This window comes from Panthera tigris, chromosome C2 (assembly GCF_018350195.1).
Source record: "Panthera tigris isolate Pti1 chromosome C2, P.tigris_Pti1_mat1.1, whole genome shotgun sequence".
Taxonomy (NCBI): domain Eukaryota; kingdom Metazoa; phylum Chordata; class Mammalia; order Carnivora; family Felidae; genus Panthera; species Panthera tigris.
The window spans coordinates 132,061,993-132,073,155 of record NC_056668.1 but is presented as its reverse complement, the minus strand read 5'-3'; positions in this window follow the sequence as shown (position 1 = coordinate 132,073,155).

Below are 11,163 nucleotides of genomic sequence, written 5' to 3'. Positions count from 1 at the left end.
CCAGGTGCCCCCACAATAATAATTATTTTAAGAATCATGGTAAACTGTCATTGTGGTGGCCCAGATGAACATATCTCCCCATATTTATGCCCTTGTGTAATTCCCTCCCACATAAACTGTGGGCTTGGCCTGTCAGTCCTTTGAGTAAAAAAAAAAAAAAAAAGAAAGAAAGAAATGTAGAGAAAGCAATGCTAAGCCAGTTTCAAGACTAGACTTTAATTTGTCTGGCAGCTTCTGTTTCCTCCCTCTTGGAATGCTTACTCTTGGAACAGTCCTTCTTGGAACTCAGCCACCATGCTATGAGGCAGTCCAAGTAGCCACGTGGAGAGGCCCACATGGAGAAGAACCAAGGCCCCCAGATGACAGCCCCAACTGAACTCCCAGTCAAGCTCCATCTGACTCCAGATGCCCAGGCATTCCAGACATTTCGGTCTCAGCTGAGCTCCTGGTCCAGCCTTCAGACAGTTCCAGCTAACTCCATTTGGAGGAAAACCACCACTGAAAGACGACATGTTGTTGTTTTAAGCCACTAAGTTTTGAGGTGATTTGTTACACAGCATTAGCTAACTGCAACAAAACCCTCTCAAATGTTTTAGAGCAAGAACAAAATGCAGTTTATCTAATTACATGTTATCAAATGTAAGATACTTGATATAGAGTGAAACAGGTCCAGAATCTTCAAAGACCTTAAATATCCCAGGTCCTAACAAAAGGACCAGCAAATCCTGCTGCAGCTGGTAGGAGAAGGGCTTCTGAGTCACTCCAGTCCCTAGAACCAGTAGCTGCAGCAGGATTTTTGTGGTTGTTGTGGCCGCTGTTGTTTTGTTTGGGTGAAAGGCCTGGCTGGCCCAGATCAGCCTGCCAGTTAGCTGCTATCATCTTTATGGCAAAGGAGGCAGCTGGGGATTTTTCCACATATGTGCCTTGGCATATGGCTTCTGGGGGATTTGAACTCTTAATTAGAAGCTTCCTTTTGCCCAGAAATTATTGTGCAGCTGAGTGATAAGAATGAAATCAGCCAAGTCTGATCTCAGATTCCCAGAAGCACAGCAAATAAGCAGACCGAACAGGAAACCTTGAAAGCAGTGGCTGAGATGTGCTGCTCACCTCACCCTGTCCTTGAGTCCCTGAGCCCTCTCTCACTGCCACACACTACAAGGAAACCAGCTTCTGCTTTACTCTGTTCTACCAATCTGGGACCTGATGGCCCACACCTGCAGGAACCTCCCTGACCTTAAGCAAAGAGAATGGTGGGCAGTGGTTCACTCATTATTCAATACTATATATTAAGAATGTCCTGTGTGCCAGGCAGGCACTATGCCGGGCATATGTTAGTAAATAGAATAGACATAGCCCTTCCTGTCAAGGAGGCCACAGCTCAGTGGAGGAGACAGATGGTAAATAGGTAAGCACACAAAAACCATAGAAATGCCGCATCCATTCCTGCCTTGGAGGCTGTTTGCATGATTTCCTCCTCTGAAGTTGCTCTTTATTCTCATATTTTTGTTGTTAGATGTCAGCTTAAACACAACCTCCTGGCAACGGCCTTCCCTGCCACCCAGTCTGATCCATCCTTCTGCTTTTATTCTCTGAGTAGCACTTACTATTACCAGATATTTTGAGTGTTTATTGGTTTATCATCTCTTTCTCATCCAACGAAAGTAAGCTCCAAGAGAACAGGATCTCTTGTTCGCTGCTCTGTCTGGAGCCCCGTTAACACGGTGCCCAGCATGTAGTAGGTGCTCAGTAAATGTGAAGGAATCAATGAATGAACCATGACATAAAGTTGGCATCTCACCTTTACATCACCAAAAGTTTTATTTTTTATCCTATGCAAGTTAGCTGCTGATTTTACTTACTTTTTCCCACATAAGAAAGAAAGAAAGAAAGAAAGAAAGAAAGAAAGAAAGAAAGAAAGAAAATTGTGATAATTTGGACATTTTTAAAAGGACAAGTAGGTACTAACAGCCCATTTTGTCTTCCATTCCTCATGAAAAACCTGGGGCATCAGAGACGACTGACAGAATTCTAGCCACAAACAATGCAAGTGGACATTTTAGTCAGGGGAGGGGGGAGGTTCTTAACCTGGGTAAGTGCGTTACATCCAATGGGCCTTGAGAAATCTTGAATTGTGCCCAGGCCCTCATTACGATTGTCACAATGTCCAGGTGGGCATGACTGACTTGAGAAGCTCCCGCCAACACTGGGACTCATTGTCAAGTATTTTAAGATCATTGTCCATCCACCCCTCCATTGAGCACCTGCCAGCCCGGTGCGGAACGGGCGCTGTGCTAGACCTGAGTGTATAAAGATGAACACAACACAGTCTCTGACCTCAAGGTGCTCAGACATCATGGAGGAGACTGAGACCAAAACCAACGGGTATCGTAGGCTGTGATTCATGCAGTGAAGGAGCTGGGCGGAGGAACACCCTGGTGGGACACCTAACACGACCCCTGGTCAGGGGTTGCCCGGAGGAGGCGTTTCCCAAGTTGAATGTCAACAAACTAGAAACGGAATGGGCAGGGTGGACAGAAGGGACAGAGGGTATGGGCACAGAGGGGAAAAACAGCTTGAGAAGTCAGAGAACAATGAGGAATTGCGAAAGGGTGCTGGAGCAGAGGAGGGCAAGGAGGAAGAGGTGGAAGATGAGGTTGGCCAGACAGCAGGAAACGGTTGGCACAACGTTGGACTCCGGTTCTGATGATGAGATGTTACCTTGTTCCTTCTCTCCTCCTTGCCTTAGCATCCCACCTGGGACCTAGTAACCTGCCGGGTAAGAACAGGATCCAGATTTACGAAGAGCAGTGTGAGCATTTTTGTCATTGTTGTTCATTTCTTTAGGAAGACCTTTTTACCTGCATTAGAGAGTCTGAAGGTAAGCATTTTTCCCTTGTACTTCTTTTTGCTCCTAGTAACAGCTAGCTTTTAAAAAGTCAGCATATGTCCATTAACTTTGAAAAACTGCAGCAAAGAATCCAGGAAATTTCCACTGTTTGGACAACCGGCAAAGAGAATAGCTTTCTCTCAGCAGCAGGCCACGGTTTCACCCATACTGCAGTCAGAGAGGACAGACAGCAAACTGGAGAGAGAGATTAGCATTGAATGGAACTTATTTTTTTCCCAGTTTCTTAGGAAACCTTAGAGACCCGAATTTTGTTTTCCTCTTCCACAATGAAAACGTGAATATTTCTTGTAGTTCCTTCTGCTTTGTTCATCAAAAACCTTGGCCACTAAAATAGGTGCCGTGGTGCTGTGCAACCTAAAAGGGCAATTTTGGAAGAAGCCCTACAGGGTAGATTTCCGGCTCCCCTCCCAGGCTATTCACCAAGGGGCAAAGAAATTCCTTTTAACCTGGACTACTCAGCAATAAATGTCTTGCCCACATTTAGACCGATAGCCAGAGATCCCTTGTCATCTTAAAATCCGCTGTGCTGGGTTTACACACACTCACATCATGAGACTTGGAGGGGAGGGGGCTGAGTGCTATTGGTCCCTCAAGAGAGAGAGGGGCGGAAGGACCTCAGATGAGTGTGTGGCATCGCCTACGGCTGCCTGGGGCTGGTAGCACAGTGGCTTTGGGGCCTGGGGGACTGGGGACAAGAGGCAGGGAACAGCAGGAGAGGGCAGTATTAATACCAGGATCACGGCCACTGGAAAGGGCATGAAGTCCCGTTAGCCCCACGGCAACACGACCCTCAGAGATGATGACAAGTTCTGGGACAAAAGGGGAATGTGAGAGATTGACCAGATTTAGCAAATAAAAATGGAGGATGCTCAGTTAAATTAGAATTTCAGATTAAAAAGAAATGAAAAATAAAATTTTAATGTATAAGACGTCCCATATAATACTTGGGATAGACTTACACTAAAAATTATTTATTTGGTTTTTCTCTAATCTGAAATTCTAATTTACCAAGCTGTCCTCTATTTTATCTGGCAATCCTACCTTGTAGATATGCAGCCCACCAGATCCTCCCCCGTAGTATTTTCTTTCCCCTTTCCTCCTCTTCTGGCCCTCCTTCTTCCCCATCAATACACGAAAGGATCTGACAATAGGTCCCAAGTAACTGAAGCTCATTCAATACCAGTGTATTCTCTTGCCTCAATTTGCATGTTTTCTCTTTTGAGGTTGTCAAACGTTTAAAGACTTTGTTCCCAGCTGAAGTTACCTAAGCAATATGCAGCTGATGAGGGGAGAGCTGGAAGCGAACTGCCTTAATTCAGGTAGAAATGTTGGAGGGTTTGAGCTGTTCTCGCCAGGCTCTCTGCAACGTCAGCACCTCTCCCCTGAGAAATTCAGTTCACAGCCTGTGGATCCAGTTGTTGCTAACGAAGCTCGTTGCTGCTCAGGAGTTTACGTTTGGGGAGCAGGGAGAAAGGGAACACTCTGGGAAGAAAGAGGCTGAGACCAACATCCAGCTCTTGCATGGTAAGATCTAGGATGTCTGTTATTTAGTTTATGTGAGTGTCAGAGTTTGCATGTGAGGTGATAATTAAGTGGTAGGTGGTACCGGGGAAAATTATCAACACAGAGGCTGATGAAAGACACCAGCGACCTAAACACATCAGCAAAGTTAAATGGATTTGGCTGTGTAGAAGTAATACTAATTGCAGTCATTTTGGTGTGCCGTCTACCATGGATGCCTAACTGGTGCCATAATGCTTATGGGTATCATTATACATGCCTTCCGCTAACTTTGTTGTAAAGTATAATTTGATTAGAACTGGAGACTCAACATGTATTCAACCGAGCCTGTACAGTTGGTTACTCACACTGAACGGATACCCGCTACTCTTGAGACTTTAGTGCAAACGGGGCCTGGGTCATGGTGAGAAAAGCAACTGCGCGGGCAGCCTCTGAAATAGCTCCGACAACGCCCTATGTCCCGGGACTCGGGCCTTCGCGTCATCCCTTCCCCTCCGGCGTGGCCTGGGCCTGACTCACTCCCAACACACAGAAAACAACGAAAGGGATGGATGTCACTTCTGAGATCAGAAAAACGCCTGTGACTTCTGTCCTCCTAGCCTTCTCTCATGCTCTCTGGCTCTCTGGCTTGCTTGCTCTAGGAAAAGCCAGCTGTCACGTTGTCAGCTGCCCTCTGGAGAGGCACACATGGCAAGGAACTGAGGCAGGCCTCTGGCCAACAGCCAGCAAGAACCTGAGACTTGCCAATAGCCGCACGCGCGTGGGTTCAGCTTCCCCGAGCTGAGCTTTGAGATGCAGGCAGCCCTGATGGACACCTGCAACGAGGTTGAGGTTGCAACCTCGTGAGGAGCTCCAAACTGCAGGGAAACTACCCCACAGAAACTGCGAGATAATATTAATTATTATTATTAACTTAGCAATAATAAATGTTCGTTGTTTTACCCTGCTAAAAATTGGGGGTTATTTATTAGATAGCCACAGGTAACTACTACAGTCGCTTATTCAAGACAGGACTTACAGGGTTTCTTGGGTGGCTCAGTCGGAAAAGTATGCAACTCTTGATCTTGGGGTCATGAGTTCAAGCCTCACGCTGGACCTAGAACTTTAGGGGGAAAAAAGACTGTACTTATGTGGTAGGGAGGTATGTCATTGAGAGAGGTGGCTGATTGTATTGTATTCTATGATGCAGACACAGCAACAAATGAGGCATCTACACCATGTGGGGGGGGTGTGTGTGTGCATGTGTGTGTAGTGGGTAGGGACGGGGCAAAAAGAAAGACATGGAAACTGGTGGTTTACTGCATCAGCATTGCCAAGTTCTTGTAGCTCTAGCAGTGCTCCCACCTGTCACTGAACAATCTTGAAGTCTTGGTGTTATAACTCAGACCTGCTGTTTCCTGTTTGCAAACTGAATCTCCAGTCACTGGCTGGGCCCCAAATTGCTATCTTTCTTCTCCCTTTGATTTGTGTTCTTGGGTCAGTCTGTGCTGACCAGGTCACAGGCTACTTCTTTCTGCAACTCCTTGGATATTAATTAACTCTTCGGGGAGGTGGGCTAGTTAGTCAAAGCTCTTGTCTCTTGACTTCAAACCTACCATTCTGGACTCCGCTTGGCGCTGTGGGCCTGGAGCCCCGCAAGCCGAATTCCTGCTTTGTCAGCAGCTCCTTGCCAGGTTCTGCCAATAGGGGGCGTTAGAGGGCGCTTGCCAGGCTGAAGGACTTGTTCTCTCAATGCTGCTTCCCCTCTACTTCCTGTTCCTACAAGCATCGCCCCAGCTGTAGCAGGTCCTGTGGCAGCAGCCGAATGTCTTCAAAACTGTACAGCCAACCTCACAGGGCCCTGTGAGACGCTAGCAGGCGCTGCGTCGCACTCACTTCTCGGAGGGTGGGGTCCCAGCCCCCAGGACGTCCTCTGAGTTCCTAAGTTTTCATAATGTCAATCTCTTCCTCGAGTACCCCAGCCTGAGGAGCGGTGGCTGCTTCCCACAGTTGCCACCTCCACGATACGTTAGGGTTCTTGCTTTTCCAGTTACCTTATTCACAACCTTGTCTATCGAATCCTCTCTTATAGAAACAAACCGATGCAATTTCTGTGTCCCAATTATACTCGGGCTGTTACAGGGGCTCCCCCGCCCCTACTCCTGGCCTCTGACCAGGCTCGGCCCCAGCTTCCCATCTTACCGCTTGAAAGAAAGCTGCCCACCCTGCAGGGGCACAACCCCACCAGGGACTCTTCTGGAAGTTGTGTGCCCTAGGCTCCTGCTGGCCTCACACTCGTTCCAGCCTGGCCTTTCGGAGAGAGCCAGGAAGTGGGGACCACAGACACCAGCCGACCTCAGAGCCAGACACAGTGACAGTCTCAGAGGAGGAGAGACGTTAGTATAAAGAAGCCAGAGTCCACCCAGCTCAGGGATTGTTGGTGCCATACAGATGATCCCTGACTTAGGATGGATCGACTTGGATTTTTCGACTTCACCGTGGTGCAAAACCACCATAGAAACAGCACTTCGAATTTTGGTCTTCTCTGGGCTAGTGCTATGGAGTCTCTGATCCTCTCTCATGAGTCTGGGCTCAGGCAGTCATGTGATCACAAGGGTAAACATTCGCTCTACTTCAACCATTCTGTTTTTCACTCTCTGTACAGTGTTCAATAAATTACATGGGTTACTCAACATTTTATTATCAAATGGGCTTTGTGTTAGATGATTTTGCCCAACTATAGGCTAATTAAGCATTCGGAGCATGTTCAAATTAGGCTAGGCTAAGCTATGAGGTTAGGTATATGAGATGCATTTTCTTTTTTTTTTTAAGTTTTATTTACTTTGAGAGAGGGGGGTGGTGCACTCACATGCACACAAGTAGGGGAGGGGCAGAGAGAAGGAGAGACAGAATCCCAAGCAGGCTCCCACTGTCAGCACAGAGCCGGATGTGGGGCTCCAACTCATCAACTGTGAGATCATGACCTGAGCCGAGATCAAGAGTCAGAGGCTTAACTGACTGAGCCACCCAGGCACCCCTACATTTTCAATTTACAGTATTTTCAACTTATGATGGGTTATGAGGACACAATCCCCTCACAAGCTGAGGGAGATCTGTATGTCCAAACACAGCTGGAGCCACAGGTGACAGCTGAGAACAGGTGGCTGGGAGGAGCAGCACTGGGCCACCAGGTCTGGGTACCGTGTGGGGTTATGGTCCACCTGCTGCTGGCTGGTTTCATCTGCTTATGCTACACCTCCACGGTTGGCTCTGTCATTTCTTTCAAAGGGTCCAATGTCACAAGTCTCCGACTGACAAATGGCCGCGAGGCCAAGGAAAGGACTGTATTTTTAAATATTTGTGTTTAAGTTAGGGGGCCCTTTGAAACACAATTGCTTAAAAAAGGAGGCCAGAGTATAAACTTAAATTTGCATGCGAAACTCAGTATAACAAGCAGAGTCTAACCAGAAAAACTGAATTCAGTTTGTATCTAAGCAGATCGGGGTGTAACGCAGTGAATTGGTTACACAGTCAGTGGAAAAATCTGTGTCCAAACAGCCACCCAGAGATTAGCACCACAGGAAGCCAGTAGGCTTCAAGGCAGGAAGGACGGAGGGAAAGAAGTGGTATTGGAGGCTGGGTTCTCCAAAAGCAGACTTAAGCATAGTTTGGGGTATAAGACACTTACTAAGGGTCAACCCCTGGGAAGTGGGAGAAGCAGCAGCAGGATGTCAGGGGAAGAAGGTGCAGTGGGGTGCAGCCTGAACTAAACCTCAGCCAAGTCTGGAGGGTTGCTCACCAGAGCATCCCGCATCAAGCCAACCCGGTGAGGCATTTAATACCGCACTCCCTCGGTCACCAGATGTGGGTGGTTTGGAAAGGCACGACCTCCAGCAAGGCTGACCCTGCGGTAGCTGACAGCTGGAGGCTGGCTGCGTGCCCTGCCGTTGGGCAGCAAGTCCTTCCTTGAAGGAGATTTGAGCATTTTGTGTTTGCCACCGCACTTTCACTGGAGCCCAGGGGCTCAGGTTCCCTGGCGGAGGCAGGAAACACACTGGGCCTGAACAGGAGAGGTAGAGCCGGGAGACAAGGCTGCCAATGGAGAACCTGCCCAGGGCAGAAAGGGAGAAGAGAAACACCTGCCCTCCCCCTTCCTCTTCCTTATAATGTCTGATCCATAGCTCCTACTGGCCTGGCCAGAAACAGCTAACAGGGAGCTTGAGAAGCTCCAAAGGACGCTTGAGAAATGCAGCCTGCTGGTGTCAACACCCTTGAGCAGAGCTGAGGAAGGGAAAGGACCCTGCAAGCAAACAGGCCCAGGAAATCAACTTTTCTTCTTTTTTTGGTTTATTTTTTTTATAGAGAGTGGGGGGGAGGGGGTTGGGGCAGAGAGGAGAGAGAATCTTTTTTTTTAAATTTTTTTAAATGTTTATTTTTGACAGAGAGAGAGAGAGAGAGAGAGAGAGAGAGAGAGAGAGACAGAGCATGAGCAGGGGAGAGGCAGAGAGAGAGGGAGACACAGAATCCAAAGCAGGCTCCAGGCTCTGAGCTGTCAGCACAGCGCCCAACGCAGGGCTTGAACTCACAGACGCGAGATCATGACCTGAGCCAAAGTCGGACGCTCAGCCGACTGAGCCACCCAGGCGCCCCAACTTTTCTTCTTTCCAAAGCCCACCTGTCTCCCCTGTGATGAGCACTGTGCTGCCCCACCCAGCACGGCCTGCAGAAACCAAGGACTCACCCCCTCAGCTGCTGGGAGTGCTGCTGGGAGACAGTCCTTCGGTTGTGACCCTCTTTGGGGACAGTGATGGCTAAAAGCACCACTGTGCCCAAGGTTGTACCCCTTCCTGTGGCGGCCAATACCTAATGACTGAGGCGAGGCAAAAAGGTCCAGCCCAATTAGGAACCACTCTGAAGGGCCGTCTGGCTTCAGAACTCCCAAGAGTTGATGAACACCGTCTCTGAGAAAAGCATCGTAGCTCAGCTTTTCCCTCTGTCCAGTCTTGCTTTCTTTCCCCCCAGGCTCCTTCCTTTCTCCCTCATAAACCTCCTACATACTAATCATCTCAGAGGCTCCTTCCTGGGAACCCAAGCTGGGACATTCATGTTAGGTTCCATAATTGAGTTAACTTTGTTTTGATCCTTTCGGCCTTCGGGGTATCCTCCTGTCATACCAGGGAGTGAGGAATCCCCTACCTGGCCTCCATTCGGTGACTCATACATCCACTGCTAGAATGTTCTTCACAGACAATCAGCAGCCTCAGTCCTTCACCTCATTTAGGTCTCTGCCCAAATGTCATCCACCCATGAATCAAAGCCTTCTCTAGCGCCAGACTCTTCCTTACCTTTCTTTACAGCACTTATCGTCAGCTGACCAATTATTTACAATTATTTCTTTATCATGTCTCCACTCAAGAACAGGGAGTTTGGATTTGTTCATAGCTGTTTGCCACACAGTGTGAGCTCAGTTAAATTGACTAATGAATTCATGCATTCGTTTAGTGAGTGCCAAGCCCTGTGTCAGACACTGATGATGCGTTTGGAAATTTCTGGTCTAGTGAGGAAATTAGACAAGTAGAAAAATCATGGTAACACAACGTGGCAAGTCAGTATCCGAGGCATAGTTGTCAACCGATGAGATCAACTTAGGCAGCCAGGGCAGAGCTCCAGAGAGCAGGTGATAAGGGATTAGCTCCCCAAGGAAGGGCAGAGAAGACAGGTCCTGGAATGGGTGAGCTGTAGAGTGGTCCAGGCACACAGGTGAGTGACAGCAGAGGTCTCTAGGACATCAGGGTCAAAAGGGCAATGAGACAAGGAAGGCCAGGCACGCCCTAAGATCCAGCCAGCACTGCCTTTTCTGGAGTTCCTCATACGTTTGCTTGAATGTGCAAAAATTCACATACAAGGGTGATCACTGCCACACTGGTTACAATGGCAGAAAAAAAGGAGCAACATAAATGTTGATCAAGAGGGAAACGGCTAAATCAGTAAAGGAACCTATGCACTTTGGAGTACGGCAGCTATTATATCAGTCATGGGGCACCTGGGTGGCTCAGTCGGTTAAGCGGCCGACTTTGGCTCAGGTCATGATCTCACGGTTCGTGAGTTCGAGCCCCACGTGGGGCTCTGTGCTGACAGCTCAGAGCCTGGAGCCTGTTTCAGATTCTGTGTCTCCCTCTCTCTGACCCTCCCCCGTTCGTGCTCTGTCTCTCTCTGTCTCAAAAATAAATAAACATTAAAAAAAAAAAATTAAAGAGGGAAACGGCTAAATCAGTAAAGGAACCTATGCACTTTGGAGTACGGCAGCTATTATATCAGTCTTTATGCACCAACTTGCAAAGACTATATGTACACATTATAATAGTAAGTGGAAAGGGAGATCATGGAAGTATATCAACATATTCATACCCTTTTGTTCAAATACACACACATGGACGCATATGTGTGTTTACATAAGCAGAGACTCCTCTGGAAGGAAACTTAGTTGACAGTGGAATAGTGGGACGGGAACAGACAAGGGGAGGCTTTTGTCTTGGGGGTATTATTTGAGTTTGTTAAAATTGTCATGGATTAACTTTCACATTAAATAAAAGGAAAGGAAGAGAGAGAAGCAAGTCCTACAAGCTTAAGGCCACCAGGCAGAAGAGACAAACTGAAGATCCACAATTACAAAGAGGATAACTGATCAAAGCAGGTCAGAGGTGGAATGCTTGGGTGGCTCAGTCGGTGAACATCCGGCTTCGGCTCAGGTCATG